This window comes from Stegastes partitus, unplaced genomic scaffold, assembly GCF_000690725.1.
Source record: "Stegastes partitus isolate 25-593 unplaced genomic scaffold, Stegastes_partitus-1.0.2 Scaffold335, whole genome shotgun sequence".
Lineage (NCBI taxonomy): Eukaryota > Metazoa > Chordata > Actinopteri > Pomacentridae > Stegastes > Stegastes partitus.
The window spans coordinates 470,273-490,316 of record NW_007578066.1 but is presented as its reverse complement, the minus strand read 5'-3'; positions in this window follow the sequence as shown (position 1 = coordinate 490,316).

The window sequence follows — 20,044 nt, the reverse complement described above, 5'->3', positions numbered from 1 at the left end:
GAAGCTGCCATTTGAGGCTCTGGTTGGTCTGATCAGTTGATTTACTGCTTCCTGGGGACCTGAGTTGGAAAGTTTTGTGTCTCTTTGGCATCTCTGTCTGTTAATATCCTTTACTGTCTCCAATTATGCATTTAAGTAAATTGTTTACATTCAATAAATTACACACTCCAACCAGTTCTAGCTGTGTCTCAGTGAATGTTCTGGCTATATTCGAGGTGTTATGATAAGTTTAGGGGCCTTAGTCTGACTTGTTTAACTGCTTATGCATCACAACCAGGAGACGTTAGGAGAGTGGAGACATTTTCCATCTAATAAACAACAACAGCAACAACAACAAAACCAAAGCAAAATAACAAACAAATATCCCAATGGTGACAGAAACAAAAGTTTCTCATCTTTGGAAATGTGTGCTGTCTGTCTGTGTTTGGACAGGTCGCCAGTCTATCGCAGGGCTACACTTAGAGACAGACAACCAAGCACATTCACATTCACACCTACGGACAATTCAGAATCACCAATTAACCTCAACATGTTTTTGGACTGTGTGGGAGGAAGCCAGAGAACCCACACTGCACGGGGAGAACATGCAAACTTCACACAGAAAGATCCCGGTGCCCCCACCGGGACGTGAACCAGCAACCTTCTTGCTGCGAGGCAACAGTGCTAACCAACTGCGCCACCCTGCAGCCCCAGCAGGAATCAGAAGGTATAAAAAAAGCCATAGTTCCACTAATTAGAGCTGTAGGGGTCGTCCTTCTCAAATAATTTCGTCGACAGACCAATTCTTTTACATTCTAGCTGTGAAAAACAGAAGAGCTTCAGACTTGGCCTAGGGGTTCTAAATAGAAATCAGAGTTTCTTTGACAGTTCAGTCAGTGTGAAGGACAGTGCATAATGTCAGTTTCTGAATCCAAGAAAAATACCCTTGCAGTAGAAAACTGCGAGATAAGCAATTTCTGTTGTTCAGATGGGATCCAGCATGACTAGCATGACCAGGACTACCACAGTGAACGCATAGTCCTGACAGTGATGTATGGAGGCCTGAGTGTGACGATACTGGGCTGCATTCGTGTAAAATGTGTTGGGGAGAGGACATTTATAAATGGCACCATGAATGTCTGTGGATATACCAAAGTAGTGGCTGACAATAAGACCCCCAGTCTGCAGAAGCTTGGCTAAAGAGGAATATTCCAGCAGGATAATGATCCACAATCACACAAAGGTTTCAAAGAAGAAGAACAAGAAAAAGTGAAAACTATAACCTGGTCAAGTATGTCACCTGACTTGAAATCAATCATCAAATGGAATACTTTTGAGTATTTTAAAGAGAATGATAGAGCAACACACCCCATCTGAAAAAATAAATACTTAAGATGGGCATCTCTCTAGAATTCTGTGCAACATTGGTATCCTTCATGCTGAGCACGATTGGGTCTGACATCAAAAAATGTTAGGTAAACATATGTAGTTTAAAAAATCTGGTTTTTGTTGCATCCAGTTCCTACTGTAGGCCTGCTTATTTAATATAACAAATGTAAACAGTATTTTAGATTTTTTGAGTTTTTATTTTACGTTCGATCAAATGCCCTGCTGTTTAACTTAGAACTAATGAATTTATTGAGAGGTGATACACTGTTGGATCACTTGACATATAAGTGATATTGCACAAATGGCAGCGCATGACACAAAAGTTTGTCTTTGACCTTGGAAAAAAGCACAGAGCTACAGGAAAATCAACTTCTTATTGTCTCTGCTGTTGAAAGACATGGCCAAAAAAATGTCATAGGGAAGAAATCATACAAATCCACAAAAATAATAACAATAGCTTCCATCATTAAGTTCTTTTGGAGCGATAATGTCAGATTTGAAGGTCTTTAGGTCCTCAACCATCACATTAAAGCCATTATGATCTCCTTACTTAGATCCATACACTAAAGTGTTTTTTTTGCTGTCAGTGTTTGCATTTTACAACTTCTGTTTTACACAAATTAAGAAATTAATAACAGATTACATAATTAAGTCTTCACAGCAGGCAGAACATATTGTATGGTAAAAGGTACTGCAGGTCATATGGAACAACATGAAACACTGAACCAGCACATAAAATTAGTTGTCGACCCCGCCAGGCAAACCAACCTACACTCACTCCCTTTAATCAGTTCATGTTCAGAAAAAAAAAAAGAAAAGAAAAAAAGCTAGCATGAACTTGACTGAACCTGGGAACACCTGTCCAATATAGTCTCTGTCTCTGTGTAACACTGTGGCTGCTGTATTACCCAAGCTTTGCATCATATTGTCCACAGACAGATCCTGACCAAATCATTTGTGCTGCTGACACATCAGAATTGTACAGTCACGGTGCATCGCATCAGCTCAGACTGTTGCAGCAGCCCCAAATTAACAGAAAGATGGTGTTCAAATGAATTAAACAAGACAAAGATCTATGTGTATGTACAATACTCATAGTGTAGATAAATGCCTGGAACCTTTATTCTTTCAACCACTGAATCCCAGCTGTGTCTCTGGTATATAAGTCTTAATGCAGGGAAATGACAAAGGGCTATTCTGGACCTGCGAGGAAAATATTATTCACAGGCTGCACAGGGAAATTGCTCAAGGTGCCACAAACATCAGCAGCACTTACATGAGAACCCCCTCCCCTGCTGAGACCATTTTCACCGCTAGATAAAGTGCTTTTATTGCTCCCAGCTTTCAGCTGTATATTACAGTTCTAGTGACATTGGCTGTTCCTGGTCACATATCAAGCGGGACTCGCTGATTATGAGGTCTATCTGATGGACTGATGCAAAGTAGATTTACCATCTCAATCTTCTAAAAGCTTGTGGCAAGATGGCCTCAGTTCTTCCGGTTTCCATGGAGAGAGTACGAGATGAGTTAGGATCACAGTCACCAGAATCAACAAATCAGAATTCTGGTGGCAAAGAGAACCTCTCACCAGGCAGGGAATCACCAGAGGTAGGGGTGTGAAAGAGCTTCACCCTCATCTGAATACACTAACCTCATTAATTCTACAAGAATCATCCTCCAAGGGTTCAAACATAAACCCAACCTTTTTTTTTTTTTTTACACAACAGATGCAGCCCATCACCAAGTCAATTACTATGATAGCTACACATGGTGACACTAAAACTGCTCAGAGAAAACAAGGGCTAAACCTCAGCAATGCGATTTTAGCTCATGATTAATAATGTTTGCATTAAAGGGAATGAATGACTTGAGAATTTTGATTGACTCAAACAATGTGGGGGTCATTCAGTTAGATATAATTGGATCCCATACAGCATTTCATGGCATTTTAATCAATAGACTTATCAATATATAGACATATTTGGTGCATGAATTACTGATCCATGGTGGATTATTATCTGTGTATGGAATGTGTCTGATTGTATACATCAGGTGTTTCAGAAAAAATATAATCTCAGGGTTACGAAAGCATTCTGGGATCAATCTATGTCCCTTTTACATACATTATGGTCTATATTGGCCCCCGAAAGAGTCAGTTCAAGAATTACCACAGGTCATTTATTATAAATAAAAGAAAGAAAGTTCAGTCTGCATTTTCCTAAATGCTTTGTTGTATATAGTTCAATCCATCAATGGAAATATTCCACTCTAGGGGTTTCCAGCAATCCAACAAAAAAACGAAGCAAAGTCAAAACAAAGAAATACTTCTGTGGCTGTCCATGCAGCTCGGGAAAAATAATCCAACTCAAAACGAATAATCCAACTCAAAGCGCTCCGTCCCATTAAGAAACGGAGGAATAGTCACAAAAGAAGGAGAAGAGGAACAAACAAGATCGCTCTGGACTTTGCCGACTCACATGAATCGTGGCGTGGCGCCGTGCTGCCGTTTTGCGTCTTCCAGTGAAGGTCCGATCGCTGACAGGATGACAGTAGCAGGTGGTTTCAGACTGCGGAAAACTATCACTTTCCCTGTGGAGGCCGACACGCCAAGGATCCAGTCACCACTGACGCACCGATACCATATTGGTCTGGAGGAGGCCAGATATGGGGAAATAGTGGGCCAGCTCATCCAGAGCGCAAAAAAACTGAACCATATTACTGGCTGGCATGCTAACAGGGCGTGGAGGCCAGGTAAATGGACAGAACCATACACTTTGCTTTATACATTTCATACCTTATATTTTGGCTGTTGCCACAGAGCTCAGAGCCAGGATCAGGTACCAGAGGGACACAAGAGACTGCAACATCATCTGCCTCACGGAGACATGGCTGACCCCCACCATACCAGACCATGCCGTTAAACCAGCGGAGTTTTTCACAGTTCATCGTATGGACAGAACGGCTGAGTCGGGAAAGTCTGAAGTTGGGGGTGTCTGTCTCATGACCAGTAACAACTGGTGCAGAGATGTTGTTTGTCTCTCCAAGTCCACCCAACCTGGAACTCTTAACTATTAAATGCCAGCCTTTCTTCCTTCCCCAGGAATTCACCTACGTTATTTTCACTGCTGTCTACAATTACCCACAGGCGGATATGGATGCTAAATTAGCAGAGCTACATGAGGCCTTCTCCAGCTAATCACTGGGAGGCAGCCCTCATCATGGCCAGGGATTTTAACAGTGCCAACCTGAGGAAGGTGATGCTGGATCTTCGCCAGCACATCGCCTTCCCCACCAAGGGGGACAGAACTTTAGACCACTGTTATTCTCCTTTCAGAGACGGCTATGCAGTAAAGACACAACCACCATTCAGCAGGTCAGACCACGCCTCCATTCTCCTTCTGCCCAGGTACAAGAAGCAGTTGAAGTGAACAGTCCCGGTGGAGAGAGAAGTGTCGCATTGGTTAGACCAATCAGAAGGCGCCCTGCAGGACACCTTGGAGACAGCGGACTGGGACATGTCCAACGCAGCTCTGGTGGTGACGTCAGTTTGTTTACGGAGGCGGTTGTGGGATTTATTGGGAAACTAGTGGAGGACACTATCCCCAAAAGAACTATCAGGGAGTTTCCCAATCAGAAGCCATGGATGAATAAAGGCATCCACAGTGTTCACAGAAATATTCAAACAGTCCGTCATTGTTCCTGTCCCCAAGAAAGCCAAGCCCAGCTGTGTTAACGACTACTGGCCCATTGCCCTGACCTCTGTGGTGATGAAATGTTTTGAAAGACTGGTCAGAAACTTCCTCATGTCCCCCCTACCTTTCTCCCTGGACCCCCAACAGTTTGCATAGGGGCCAAACAGATCCACAGACGATGCCATCAATCATCTGCTACACACAGCCCTGGCCCACCTGAACACTAGGAAGGTGAATTATGTGTGAATACTGTTCATGGACTTCAGTTCATTATTCAACACCATAATCCCCTCCAGACTGGTCACAAAGCTACAGGACCTTGGACTCACCTCCTCCCTGTGCAGGTGGGTCCACAGCTTTTTGACCAGCAGACCACAGGTGGTTCGAGTGGGAAATCACTTGTCCCCCTCAAGCACCCTGTACACTGGTGCCCCCCAGGGCTGTGTACTCAGCCCTCTGCTGTACTCACTGTACACTAATGACTGTCTGTCCACATCAGACTCTAACACCATCATTAAGTTTGCTGACGACACAGCAGTGGTGGGTCTGATCTCCAACAACGACGAGTAGGACTATTTAATGGAGATCACCCACCTGGAGGACTGGTGCAGAGACAACAGCCTCCTCCTGAACATCAGCAAGACTAAAGAACTGATTGTGGCCTACAGCAAAAAGCAGCAGAGGGCATACCACTCACTCAGGATCAGTGGGACAGAGGTGGAGAGAGTGGAGAGCTTCAAATACCTGGGTGTTAACATCACGCAGGACCTGACGTGGTCCTGTCACATCAACACCCTGGTGAAGAAAGCTCAACAGTGTCTCTACTTCCTCCGACGCCTGAGGGACTTTAAGCTCCCTCTAAAGGTGCTCAGGAGCTTTTACACCTGCACCATTGAGAGTGTTTTGTCTGGGAGTATCACCACCTGGATGGGCAGCCGCACCCAGCAGGACTTCTTGGCTCTGAGGAGGGTGGTCTGCTTGGCTGAGCGCACCATCAGAACCACCCTCCCCAACGTGCAGGACATTTACCACAAATGATGCAGGTTAAAGGCCAAGAAGATTGTGAGTGGGCCCACCCACCCCAGCCACAGACTGTTCTTTCTGCTGCCGTCAGGGCAGCATTACCGCTGCCTGAAGGTAAACACAGAGAGGATGAGGAGGAGCTTCTTCCCTCAGGCTGTTCGCCTGCTGAACTCGAAACAATAGTCTCAATAAACAATCCAACCAGTTACTTTTCATCTTGTATATATACATGAATATAAAATGATTTTCTGTATTTATTTTATCTCCTTTTACACTGTTTGACAATTTGATTTGTTCATTTTTGCTTATCTCTCTCTCTCTCTCTCTCTCTACATATATATACATATATATATATGTGTGTGTGTGTGTGTGTGTGTGTGTGTATACATATACTCATCTATATATTTATTTCTTGTGTGTTTTTATTCTTATTCATCTAATTATTATTGTTTCGGTGTGGAACAGGTGCACAACACATTTCACTGCACGTTATACCATGTATAGCTGTGTTTGTGACCAATAAAGGCCCTGAATCCTTGAATTCTTCAACCCAGCGCTGCTTCCTTAGGGGTTTGACATATTTTGACTGATTAGAACTCACCTTGGTGAATTCAGCACATTTCAAACACCTTTACTCTGACAATCTGCTACATTTGTCCAGGTTATAACAGTATCATTCCAAGCACAGAGATGCCTGATAATGTAGGTGTCAGTCCTGTTCAGAGTGCACTGTGGTATCGTTTATTAGCCGTGACGCCGTGATCTGAATCACCTACAAAACATGAGCCCAGATGCGAAGTTTTATGAAAGCAAGGAAGCAGATGTGCTTTCTAATAGCAAGCAGTTGTTCATGCTTGGAAAACCTTTCATAAAATAACAGCAATAAACCACAATAAAAACAACCCACAGGGTGCACTGAGGTTCATGTAAGGCTATTTCCTCAACTGCTCCTGGACAGCAGTCTTTTTTGATATTTTGCTTTTAGACTGCCATGCTAATGAGGGGAACAACACTGGAGTGTAGTGGAGTCACAGGTGGACTTTCAAAAGTCAGCATAAGATGAGATGTAAAAGACCAATTGCACACAAAGAATTTAAACAATAACAATAGTTCAGAACTCACAAAAACTGAAATGTTGTGAAGAAATTTAGGGAAAAACTCCCAACCTACCAAGAAGTGGGGGGTACTGGCCAGTCTCACTCTAGGTACATCTCTTTGGCTCAGGCCTTAACACCAGTAGCACCGCCAGCACTGGTAACTCAAAGAAGTAATAATTAGAGCAACTTGTCACAAACATATCAGACTGAAGTACTGACTGTACAGCCACGAGGCAATAAAGAGGAAAACTGCTAGGAAGTGGACATGCATGTAGAGATGGAGGGGGGGAAAAAAACAGGAATCCCTGGGGATTTCCTCTGTCTGTGCTAAAATAACAATACTCAAAGAGTTAGTTTACAGCTGCACAAGTTTAAAGCAAACTGTCTAACACAATGTCAAACTTGTCGCAGCCCCCTGATGAGCTGAATCACCCAAACTCTTAGATGTGACTAGTTTTAGATGTGTACGCTAAGGTAGACAGTACTTGTTTTTTTTATTATTATTTTTTGAGTCTCTTGCCTGGCTAACGTCATATTTTGCAGACCGGAAACAATTTATCAATATTAATAACTGCTCTTCCTCTCCTGCCCCCCTTCCCCAAGGTGTACCCCAGAGTTCGGTGCTTGGTCCTCTCCTTTTCATTCTCTATCTCCTCCCCCTTGGCCAGATCATTCGTCATCATGGTCTTCATTTCCATTGTTACACTGATGACATCCAACTATACATTTCCACTAAATCTGTCAACTCCCAAACCCATGCCACCCTCTCAAACTGCCTTATTGATATTAATTTCTGGATGCAAAATAATTTCCTCAAACTTAACTCCAGTAAATCTGACATTCTCATTATTGGTCCTGATTCCCTCACCTCTACAGTTCAAGATTTCCTTTCATTCGACAACTCCTCCCTGTCACCCTCGCCCCACTGCCACCTAAAAAACATCGCCCGCCTCTGCCCCTCTCTGTCCCTCCCCGCAGCAGAAACCCTCATCCACGCCTTCATTACATCACGCATTGATTACTGCAATAGCATCCTCTTCGGTACCACCACCAACCTCCTCAATAGACTCCAATACATCCAAAACTCTTCCGCCCACCTCCTCACCCACACCCGCTCCCGAGAAATCTCGTTTGTGACAGAATATTTTCACCAATCACAGGTCTTTTTACTGAGCAGCACTTGAGATAGTATAAAAAGCAATGAAGACCACAGTAGACCAGAAAGTATTTGCACATTGGGTGAGATGGAGGGCTCTCACCTTGGAGAGCAGGGTTGGAATCTCTGGTAAACAGCCACACATGACTTTTAGCTTGGCCACGTTTGTCCAGTTGAAGCACATTTCGTCAAGTGGCAGGGACTTAGAACAGAGAGGGGTATGTTCCAGGTTTCTGCCTACTGCAGATTTAATTTAAAGTAAAGAAAGTTAAAAAAAACAAACAAACAGCATATAAAACAGTATATAAAATATTTATTTTTATTTTTATTTTTATTATTATTATTATTATTATTATTATTATTTTCTTTATTTCTTTATTTTTTTAAAAAACTGGTGTGTTTTACTTTATTTGTTTTAACCTTGTCTTAAATTAATATTTTAAATTTCTGCACTGTTTCATGATGATATTCCTGCATTTTAAAGCTTGGAAAAGAAAGTTAGTTCGAGCTCAAAGATACACACAATGTGTTTTTGTGAGTAACATTGTCATATGTTGTTGTTGTTGTTGTTTGCAAGGAATCTCTCCAGGGTGCACTGGAAATATGAACTCAACCAAGAGATTTTCATACTTAGTACAAGCAGGAAGAATGATTACAACTCCGATAACTTGTTTTTATATGCTTATACTCTTACAAACCCTATAATTTCCATGGTAGATAAATTATAACAAAGAATAGCAGGTAACAAAAATCCAGAGAAGGAAGAAACTTAAATTTGTTGTCTGGTTGCAAACAAATAAAACATTTTCATTGTGGACCCTGAGCCTGAACAGAAAGTGTGCACTTAAAACCGGTCCCTCGCTCAGCAGGCGCTCAGCAATCACTATGCACAGTGGGATACATGATGTTGAGTAAATTGCAAATGGGTGAGAATCTTCTGTGTGAGTTCACCCTCTCTCCAGAAAGCGAACAGTGGCACACAGACCTTCCAACCTGGTGAAGCAGACATGAAAAGCAGACTGCTGACAAGAGTGACAGGAGTGTTGTTTACAGAGACCCATGATGCTGTTGCGAGTGTGGCCCCAGACAATGCAGCAGAAAACTACTACAAAAACCTCCCCTGCAGGGAGAGCTGACAGGGAAACTACTGCAGCTTGACAATAATGACAGCTGAAAGTCACTTAAAAGCAAGATTCATTCAGATCCTGTTGATGGATGATAGAAGTACAGTGGATTCTGTTGTCACTTTTATGACTTCACTGCAAGTATTTCTTCCTTTTGAAACAGTGAAGTATTAAAGTACTGAACGATAATGTTTCAGATTGTATGATATGTAGAAAATAACATCCCTGTAATTTCATTAAGAAATGACAGGATATAATTGAGATTACAGGCGCTTATGCCTAAATGATAATATTGGTATTCTGTCTGTCTGTAACTTGGATTTACACACTCTTGTACTAAACTGTTTCCCAATTATGTTGTAATTTGTTTATGATTTTGCCCTTTTTTTAACAACTGTCTCCTGTTGCAAACAAAATAAAGACATTTCTCATTAATATGCATGGCAAATGTTGTTATTCCCAACTATAATTCATGAAAGAATGAAAACAGAGTACTTTTCAAGAGCTGTCAACAAATGCTAAGTTACGTTTCTACTCCTCCTTTACTTATTATTTGATCCATGGCTGGATTATTCTGTTTGTGGACCTCGGAGCAGAGGCAGCTTCATTATACAACCAGAATATTTGGAATGTATCTGAAATATTTGGTACCTCCTGGCCCCAGGTTTTCTGTGTGCTACTTAGTTTGTGGTATTTTGATTACAATCAACTATATTTAAGAACATATGCCATGAGTTCCTCCCTGGTTGTTGATGTAACCCCTGAAAACTCACTTCTGTGTATTACAGTTACAGATTTAGAAGTTTTTCTGGAGCCTATCCCAGCTGACTTAGGGCGAAGGCAGGGGACACCCTGGACAGGTCGTCAGTCTATCACAGGGCTACACTTAGAGGCAGACAACCAAGCACACTCACATTCACACCTATGGACAATTTAGAATCACCAATTAACCTCAGCATGTTTTTGGACTGTGTGGGAGGAAGCCGGAGAACCCGGAGAGAACCCACGGGGAGAACATGCAAACTCCACACAGAAAGATCCCGGTGCCCCCACCGGGACGCGAACCGGCAACCTTCTTGGTGCGAGGCAACAGTGCTACCAACTGCGCCACCTTGCAGCCCTTTTTCTCCATGAAAACAGTCATTTTCTGTATACAGTAACTAGAACATGCAGCTCTATGTTCTACACTAAACAATGGCAAATTATATCATTGGATATACATGTTAAAGACAGAAGCCAAACATTAAGAGCAATAATGATACATAAAGCCCCACACTGTAAGTAGACAGGATTGGTTCCTTTGGTTTATGTATGAAATCCTGGAAATCTGAATCTGTGTTTTTGAAACTGCCATCGGTACACTGCAGCTTTAAGGTATTGAATGCTCAGCTGGGACTTAGAGCATGTAAAAACACCTCGAGGACATGTAAACAAGTTACAAACCGTACTCTTAACAGTGGGGGTCTTTAGCACGAGCTCTGGGAGTCACAAGCTAAGCTAATAGCTATGGACCTGCCTTAGTTAATGTGCTGTACTTTAGAATTGGAAAGTTTATACAAGTTTGAATTGCAACCGATGAAACAATCTGGTCTCCAAAACTAACCACATTACAGTACATAGAAAATAAGTTCATATATTGTGTAGTGTCGGGGCAACCTGATGGCTTAATGGTTAGTGTGTATCCACTAAACACCACATTCTTGGCTTGAATCCTACTGCCTTTCATACAATTGAATTTCCCTTCTGGGATGAAAAAAGTATTTTTCATTTCATTCATTTCATTTCATTTCATACCAGGCTTCGACTCCTGCATTTATTGTTGTTCTCTTTACTGTCCATAAAATAAAGGCAGAAAATAAAATAAAAAATAGACAAATGTGTTGCATGTCACTGTGGACATTTTCTGTGTACAAATATAAAAGAGAAAAGTTAGGATAAAACAAAACATAGCTTCTTTATTTTTAACTTTTATTAATTGATTTTCTCTCTCTTTTATGGCTGATGTTGTCACTTACCAGTCATTCACATAATGATTGTTGAATGTATGGTTGTTTGAAGTCACAATCTGTCTTCACTGACTTTCAACCAGTTGCCTACATTTTTCACCCCACAAAAAATTGCATCACCCCTCGCCACATTTTAATGATAAATGCCTAAATTTAAAAAAAAAAGAAAAAAAACCCTAGCATATAAAATCGTTTCCAAAATCATGACAAGAAATCTATTGTCAAAGTCATGACAAATCAAATACTGGAGGCAGATCTGCTGAAGATGATTATTGACAGTATTTACAGCAGCACAAATGAACAGTTCAAATGGTCCTGAGTTTATTTTACTTTATCCAAACAGATAAAGATGTAAAATCACAAAATGATACTGCATATTTTTGTCAGTTTGTTGCTGTGGACTAAGTTACCGACGACAATAAAGCTAAGCACACAGTGTAACTTTCACTCATTGGTAGTTGTGAGGGTTGTGGACATGTTTTACTGTGTGTTTTGGATTCTGCTGTTTTTCTGTGTGTTCGGTTGGCTGTGAGTCTCATTTTCAGGCTGGGCGGGGCTGGTTGGAGGAGGATGTTCCCTCGTTGGCACAGCTGCGACTCATTGGCTCATCAACAGACAGGTTAAAGCCACCGCTCACCTGGACTCCTGTGCCAGACGATTGTGAGCACAAGCCGGATTTTCCCGACTCACGAGCACCTACATAGGAAATCACCCTCCTGCACCACCGCTACACCAGCGCACCCACCCTGGATTCCTCACCTGCCTCCTGGTGCTCCACGCTCCCCCAGATTCCCTTAATAAACCTGTTTTTTTTTGTTCCCTTTAACTCCCGTCTCCTCTTTCGTTTGTGTCCCACCACATGGTGAGCGGCTCTCGGCCGTCACAATTTCTCTCTAATTAAAGTTTGTAAAACTACACTGTGTAAAACTATCACTGCAGTGGTTGATCTTCATTTCTCAAACTGGCTCGTCACAAAATCAATCTACCTCTTCTTATTGTCATTGTTCTTAGGAAATTTGAAAGATTTGCTGCTACACATTTTTTCTGCTCCTTTCACTTTTTGGTTTATTGGTGGTTGATAAAGCAGTTTAAAGGCACGTTGCCTACACTGCACATCTGGTGGATTGAAGTACGGGAGAGAAGCACAATTTCTGACAGGCTGTAGCTAAAATACAATGTGGAAAGATTTCAAATTGGAAAAATGAAGACAATCTAAGGTCAGAGGCCAAAAGGATCACAGAGAAGGTAATTGAATCCAACACGCTGGATGAGCAGTCTCACGCTGTGATCCAGAATACAGGTATTCACCACCTTTTCGAGCCACAGTACACTCTACCTTTTTGACAGGACATTCCCGACAGCGTCCTATTGCAGCTTCACAACCAGGTTTGTGACTGTGTTTAAGGCACATTAAGGCACAGCTTGGATGCTGAGATGCATTGTTTTTCTTCCAGCATTGCAGAGCTATTCAGTTGTAGAGCAGATACATTGAATTGATTTGAATAACTTTAATGTACTGTACTTGAAGTGTGTGACGTGTGTATTGTCTAGGGTAATGCTATGGATTAAGATTTACTGGTGGCAAATGCTAAATATTAAATGTCTTGGATTAGATTGGAGCAAAAAAAAAAAAAAAAAAAAAAGCTCAATTGAGATATACCTAATAGACGTGATTCTAGGACACATCCAGAATGGCAAACGCTAGACCAGGGGTCGGCAACCCACGGCTCAATCCACGATTCTTCCTGAGTGATTTACTTATTTAGTATTTCAAGCGCAGGATTCAAGACATCCAACAACTGTCTGTTACTGAAGAACTTCTTCACAAACAGCACTCGAGCACCGAAACCCAACAACGCCGACTCAGGTTTAGTTTTCTCTGTTTTACTTACGGCACCTTTGTTTTTACACTGCAAAGGCACAAAAGAACCAGCAACGCAAAAACGGCTCCCGCCGCAACGTATGCGAGCAGGAAGTTGACTCGTATGTTCATCAGGAACAGATGGAGCTGCACATCAAAGAGCTGCAGAACAAGAAGAAGCAGCTCAACAAGGAAGTCCAGAGCTACAAGGACGCAGACCGCAAGCTGAAGGAAATTCTGGAGAGCAGGGAGAACCCACAGACCTCCAACAAGGCTCTGGAGAAACAAAATAAGCAGCTGACCAGGCAGGTAGAAAGAATGGCAGACGAGATTAAGCTTCTCCAAGAACAGAATGACGAGCATGAAGACGCAATGGCAGAGGTGGAGGGGGCCCTCCTCAAACTTAAGAATGAGAAGAAGGCCTTTGAGGTGAAAAATCTGAAGCTTGGAGAGGAGAAAAAAGAATTGGAGATAAAGATCACAGCCCTCCAAGAGCCCAGCAAACAACTGGAGTCCTTAATCAAAGACCTCCAGCAGAAAATTGAAAATTTGAAGAATTGGAGGAAAGAACTAAAACCCTCCATGCTGAAAATAAAGAACTTCTGGAGGCCAAAAATAATGACCTCCAGGAGTACAATGAAGATCTGCTGGGGACAAATCAAGACCTCAACAAGGTCAAAGAACTTCTGGAGGCCAAAAATAATGACCTCCCGAAGGACAACAAAATTGTGCAGCGGACAAATGAAGAACTTAAAAAGGTCAAAGAACTTCTGGAGGTGACAAACAAAGACCTCCAGAAGGACAAAGACATTCTGGAGCAGGACCGGAAACTGATGCAGCAGGAGGTTCAAGTCCTGCTAGAAAAGAGCCAAGAAATGGAGGAGTCAAATAAAACCCTGGAGAAGGACAACAAGGAGCTCCAGGAGCAGTTCGTGAAAAAGCGCCAGAAGAAGAGATTTTTTGGTCTTTTCGGGAGCTGTGAGCAGAAGGAGGAGGACAGAAGGCTCAAAAGAGAAAAGAAAGAGAAGAAACAGCAGGAAAAGGAACAGCGGAGACAGCAAAGAGAGAGAGAGATGGATGACAAGAAAAGATCAGAAGGTCGTTCAGAAGCAGGAGAATGAAAAGTTGGGGGCTGCAGTTGGTTTCATTAAACCATCTGTATGCACCTTGAGGTGGAGAAAAATGGGACACCTTCTATCAGTCTCCCATCTCTCTCCACCTCCCATCACTCTCCCATCTCTCCCCACCTCCCATCCCTTCGTCCCCACTGAGGGCAGCACGGTGGCTACAGTGATTAGCACTGCAGCCACACAGAAACACCTCCCCCTGCTTCTGTGTGTAGTTGTGTGTTCTCCCCATGTTTGTGTGGGTGTTCCCCGGGTTCTCCTGTTTCCTCCCACAGCAGCAAAAAAACACAAAACCTGTTAGGCTAATTGGACACTCTAAATTGTCCCCAAATTAGAAAAAAGAAAAGAATAAAAAAGAAAAGAATAGAAAATTTAAATCAAGATTAATCATGTTAAGGTCAGCACTGAATGATCCACTATTTTCATATGCCCCAAATTTGACCTTAACCTTAAACCCCCCACCCCCCTGCCCGCCACAGAAAAAAACAAAAAAAAACTCAGTAACTCTGCCAGTGTGTCTCTTTGGGTCACTCTGCCGGTCCCAAGCCCGGATAGAGGAGGAGGGCTGAAGCAATTCCACCCCAGTTTACTGCACGCATTACATCTGAGGCTTAGGTTGCAGTTAAAGTGCATTAAAGCCGGCAACAATGAGAAAATAAACACTGAGTTATTCATAGATGTATCCTAAGGCAATTTCTCGAAAAGTGTTCTTTACTTTTAGTCATTGTATGACTAAATATAGACGTAACCTGATTAAATAAATCTAACAAAATAAACATGATCTGGAAAAGGTTTCTGGTCAGAACGTACTTGTTCAATATGGAATGTACAATAGCAACTCATGACACTCAAACTGATTCACAGTGAAGACTCATGTTAAAATAACAGCCTGATGGCTTTTTTTTTTTTTATACATAGCATAAAGGTAAAAGACCATATATGCAGTGTTATCTTCATTTTAGATGTCAAAAGAGTTTTGTGGCTCCCGGTGTTTTCTTTTTTGTGGGAAACAGGTCCAAATGGCTCTTTGAGTGTTTAAGGTTGCTGACCCCTGTGCTAGGCTGTACTATAGTCTAAAAAATGGAATTGTTTAAGTGTCAGACACTGCTCTGGTTAGGGTTTGGTTAGGTTCAGGGAAACATCTTAATAATAACCATTTGGCTACTGTTACAAAACAACCACGGTCATAGTTCACAGCTAGAAAAGGGGGACGCATTAAAGTAAATGTTTTGTTGACCCATTTAACAGCCCTGACCTCCCCCCTCTGTAGCTACCTGATATCCTCCATTGTTTCTGTCATTATTACTACAGCTACTAAAAGACACTGTCTCCTGAAAACAAACATACTGTATGACATTTGCACACTGAAGTCAGTAGCTGCCTGCTCATACCCAACCAGGGAATTTTGGGACCTTTCTTGGGTCAGTGGCTCTGTTTTAATTTCCTGCTTTGCCCTGTTGGAATTCACTCTTGCTTTATCACTGTCAATATTCAGTTGCAACTTATTGAGTTAGAATTCCTGCATGTTAATATTTTAGTTAAATTTGGCTTTTTTTGTAATACAAATAAGGGTTTTATTGAAAAGTAAGTATTGAATAAGTAAGGTATTGTAAAAATTAAGTATTCTCTATAATGTAGCTGCATTTAGCATGAAAGGTTTCAAAGAAGACAAAGCTGTCTGTACCTTGCTATTTTTATTAGCATGATACAGCCATTTATGATGGCTTTATCCTGAGGCCCGGTAGTGGCCCTCCCTTTGTGTACACTTTATGGCTGAGTACCTTGGGGAGTCGGATGTCTTTGAGTTAAAATCCAGAGAAAAAATCCCACCATGGTTATGGGTCAAATAAAAGAAAACCAACAACGGCACGCTGGTGATGACGGAGGAGCCAGTCAGTGAGGGTCCCTGGGGGACACAGCACTGTAGTCTGCTGCTCCTTTGATTACACTCTTTTGCTAGAGAAACTGAGGAGCCGAGGGAGACGAAGTGTTGAGGGAGGAGACGCACAAGGCATCCCCAATCAGCAGCCTGAGTTAATAAGGGAGTCAGGTTTATCATGAAGACATTTTACATTATAAAAAAAAGGAAAAAAAAAAATCTAAAGGTAGTGTTTATTTTCTGTGGTGGTTTGGGAATGGTAGTGAAAGCTGTCTACAGACACGTTGATCCATCAGAGACAAAGAAGAAGAAGAGAGTTGTTTCTTCTACCTCTGTGCTTTACTTAGTGTGAAAGTTTTCTAACAGTTTGTTTAGACTTTGTTCAACATCAAATGTACTGTAGCTTGCTGCTGCAGTTATGAAACAAAAGTAAATGTGACTTCTTTTTTTTTTTTTGTCTTGCCTTATATTTATCTTATATAAAACTCCAGTGACTCATATGTAACATGAAATGACAATTTTGTTTTAATGTACACATCCAGTCTGCGTTGTAGGTTGAGATATGAAACTATGTTGGTCTCATTGGCAGAGACACCAAACATCCTGTTTAAACACACTGTCCTGTCCTATGCACTGTGCACAATGTAACGGTGTTTAGTCCCCCCCCCCCCGATTTAGACTCTGTGTTGTGGGAAATTCACTGTCACAAAACTGTATAATTCCATTTATTGTCATGTTTAAGAAAACATAAAATGGCAGCTACATACAGGGGCAATTGGAAATTGCATGTTTTTTGTGTGACTAAAATCCACTTTAAGTAGTGGGCTGTATCAGTGCATGACTGAACGTAACCTGAAGTTTGTCACTCAGTGTAGCCAACTGGATAAAGAAATTTAACGATTTTTGGTTGTTGTTTTTTTTAAAAAATAAGTATTTTTATATGTCTTAAAATGCATGCAAATAATAAAGAACCAGAAAATATGAAGGTTTGCAAAACACTTATTACAATTTCTGTAAAAGGTGATAAAACATTTCCAATACACTGTACACCTGATGTGTTTCATCGTATTACATTTGCTTAAACTCACTGACTCATTTCATTTTACCTGATACCTGATTTTTATGTCTGTCAGAGTTATTCTTACTATTGTTATTTTCTATTCTGGACCAAGTCATGAAGGCCAAAACAGATTTAAATTAATTGCTAATACTTATTCAGAACTCAGTGCTGCACCTTAACCACGTACAACATGCACATACTAGAGTCGTGTTGTTGCTCACCTTCAAAAAATCTCTGCAAGCTGAAGGTTAAGTATTTTGTTAAGTCTTCCTGCTGAAAACCTTGAAGACTCTGGTAGGGTGAAGACAATAACTCGGTTCATTGTGGTCAAATGTCTGCGACTCTGCTGAGTTTTGGTTAACTAAAGATATTCAGTGAATGGATATACAGACAGATGTCCTTTAAATAATAATGTTGCAGACTGTCCTTCACTGCTGAAGCAGTTCTTCTGTTTGTACATAATACATTTAACCTCTTATTCTTACATTCAATCCTATCTATGCTTTTCTATGCTATCAAAATCTGTCAGTGGTACATCTGTTTGCAAAGGACAAGAGTCTAATTGAATATAATGAAGTGTGGTCACAGCCAAAGCATACTACGACAACAATCAGAATCAAATCTATGTGCGTTTTTCTTGAATATGTACGAACTGTATATGGGTAGTTTTTCTGCTGTCGGCTGTTCAGAGTGTCCAAAGAGCAAATGTTGTTAATTCCATCTCCATTTTTTTTTAATGCTCATAATGACTACTGCTGTACTGTTGTACCTCCACTAAATGGCCATACCTGTCATGAACTCACTACAGAATTGGTGGACACAAATGCTTGACTCAGTAGGTTCGGGCAAAAGACAGGTTTAATGGCAGTCAGGGTTCGGTACACAGAAATTCAGTCCAACAGGCAGAAGTATCCAAGAATCGGCGAGCAGAGGCAAGGTCAAAAAGCAGAAACAAGGTCGAGATCAAACAGACTGTGACTTAACTTGAATAACGCTGGTACGAGGACTGTGAAGTGCAACAAACTGGCGACGAGACAGTGAGACACACAGGGTAAAATACACGAGGTAATGAGGGTAAATGGGAAACAGGTGTGGGGAGGTAATCAGGGAGCAGGTGAGACAAGACAGGTACAGGAAGTAAAACTAGAACAGAACACCCAGTGAAGTGATTTCAAAATAAAACACGAAAGACGAGACATAATGTGCAGACATGAACAGAAACTTGACAGACATGACAATACCATTGAAACAACTGAAGTGAATAAAATTGATCAGAACATATCATATCATTTAACTTTGTGTCCTGGGATTTATGTGGCTGTTACCCCCACCCCCATGGCAATGCCACTTCCCAACACTGGCACCTCCCTCAGCAAGACAATCATCGTGTCACAATTTAAAAACTGCTCAAGACTGCTCATAACTTGAAGACCGCAACAAATAGTACAAGGTGTTGCCCCTGCCTCAAAACTCCCCAGATCACAGTGCGATCAAAAATCTGCAGGATGCACTGAAACCAAGTCTGATCCACTGAAGCCCCACCCTGCAACCCAAAGGAGCCAAAGGATCCACTGCCACAGACACTCTGTCCAGGTCTGAGCTGTTGCTTTGCTGGAGTTACAGTACTGTACCGTTTAGAGTATGTCATGAAAATATTTGCTGTTTTTGCAATACACTACAACACTGTTCAGAGATACAGTATATGTAAAAGTTTGGCCATCTTTGGGAAAGTTAAGTATTTTACTGAGTTTTGAAATGAAAGGAAGAAAACACAACAACTGCAATAAACAGACATTAAAGATAAGCCTTCTCGCAAAACTTAATGTGTTGTTACTTCTTTTTTCACCAACTAAAAATAAAATAAAAAATGAAAAATCAACAGCATATGCAAAATGTTCGGCCTCCTACTGATTCAGTATGTAGCAACCCCCGCTTTGGCAGATATCACAGCTTGCAAACGCTTTTTGTATCCAGCTAGGAGTCTTTTTTATTTTTGATTTAAGAATTTTCAGCCACTCTTCTTTGCAGATTACTTCAAGTTCTAAGATATTTTTTTTGGCTGTCTTCCACACACAGTATGATTTTTTTCACTGATGCTCAGGTCAGAGGACTGTGAAGACCATGCCAAAGGTTTGAGCCACTGCGACTCTTATCTGCAGTAATATAACAGACTTTAATTATCCTCAGTAAATTCACATATTATTCCCAGACTTTGTTTGAACAAAACCACTCTTTCTCTGATCATCCTACTCCCACTGCATTCACATTAGCCCTCTGAAGGTATGTCAACAGCAGAATTACTTTGATATTCATGCTATTGTGGGTATTTTCAAGTCTTAATGAAAACCTTATATTCTAATCTATTCCAGCACATGATCATCCACTCTGAGCTCAATAAAAAAACATAAAGTACAGTTATCAGCTTTTTGACTACATCACAAAAAAATAAAAAATAAAATAAAAATCCAATATAGAAGCTCTGTAAAAGTAGAACATTGCAGAGCTGTGAATTCAACTGGACTGCACAGGTGTCCTCAGTCATGTGTTTGGTAAGTGTTTATCCAGAAGCATGTATTTCACCGTCACCAGAGTGATATTTCACTCTCCGACAACAGATAGAGAGAATGTTACTACAAACAAGATGTTAATGG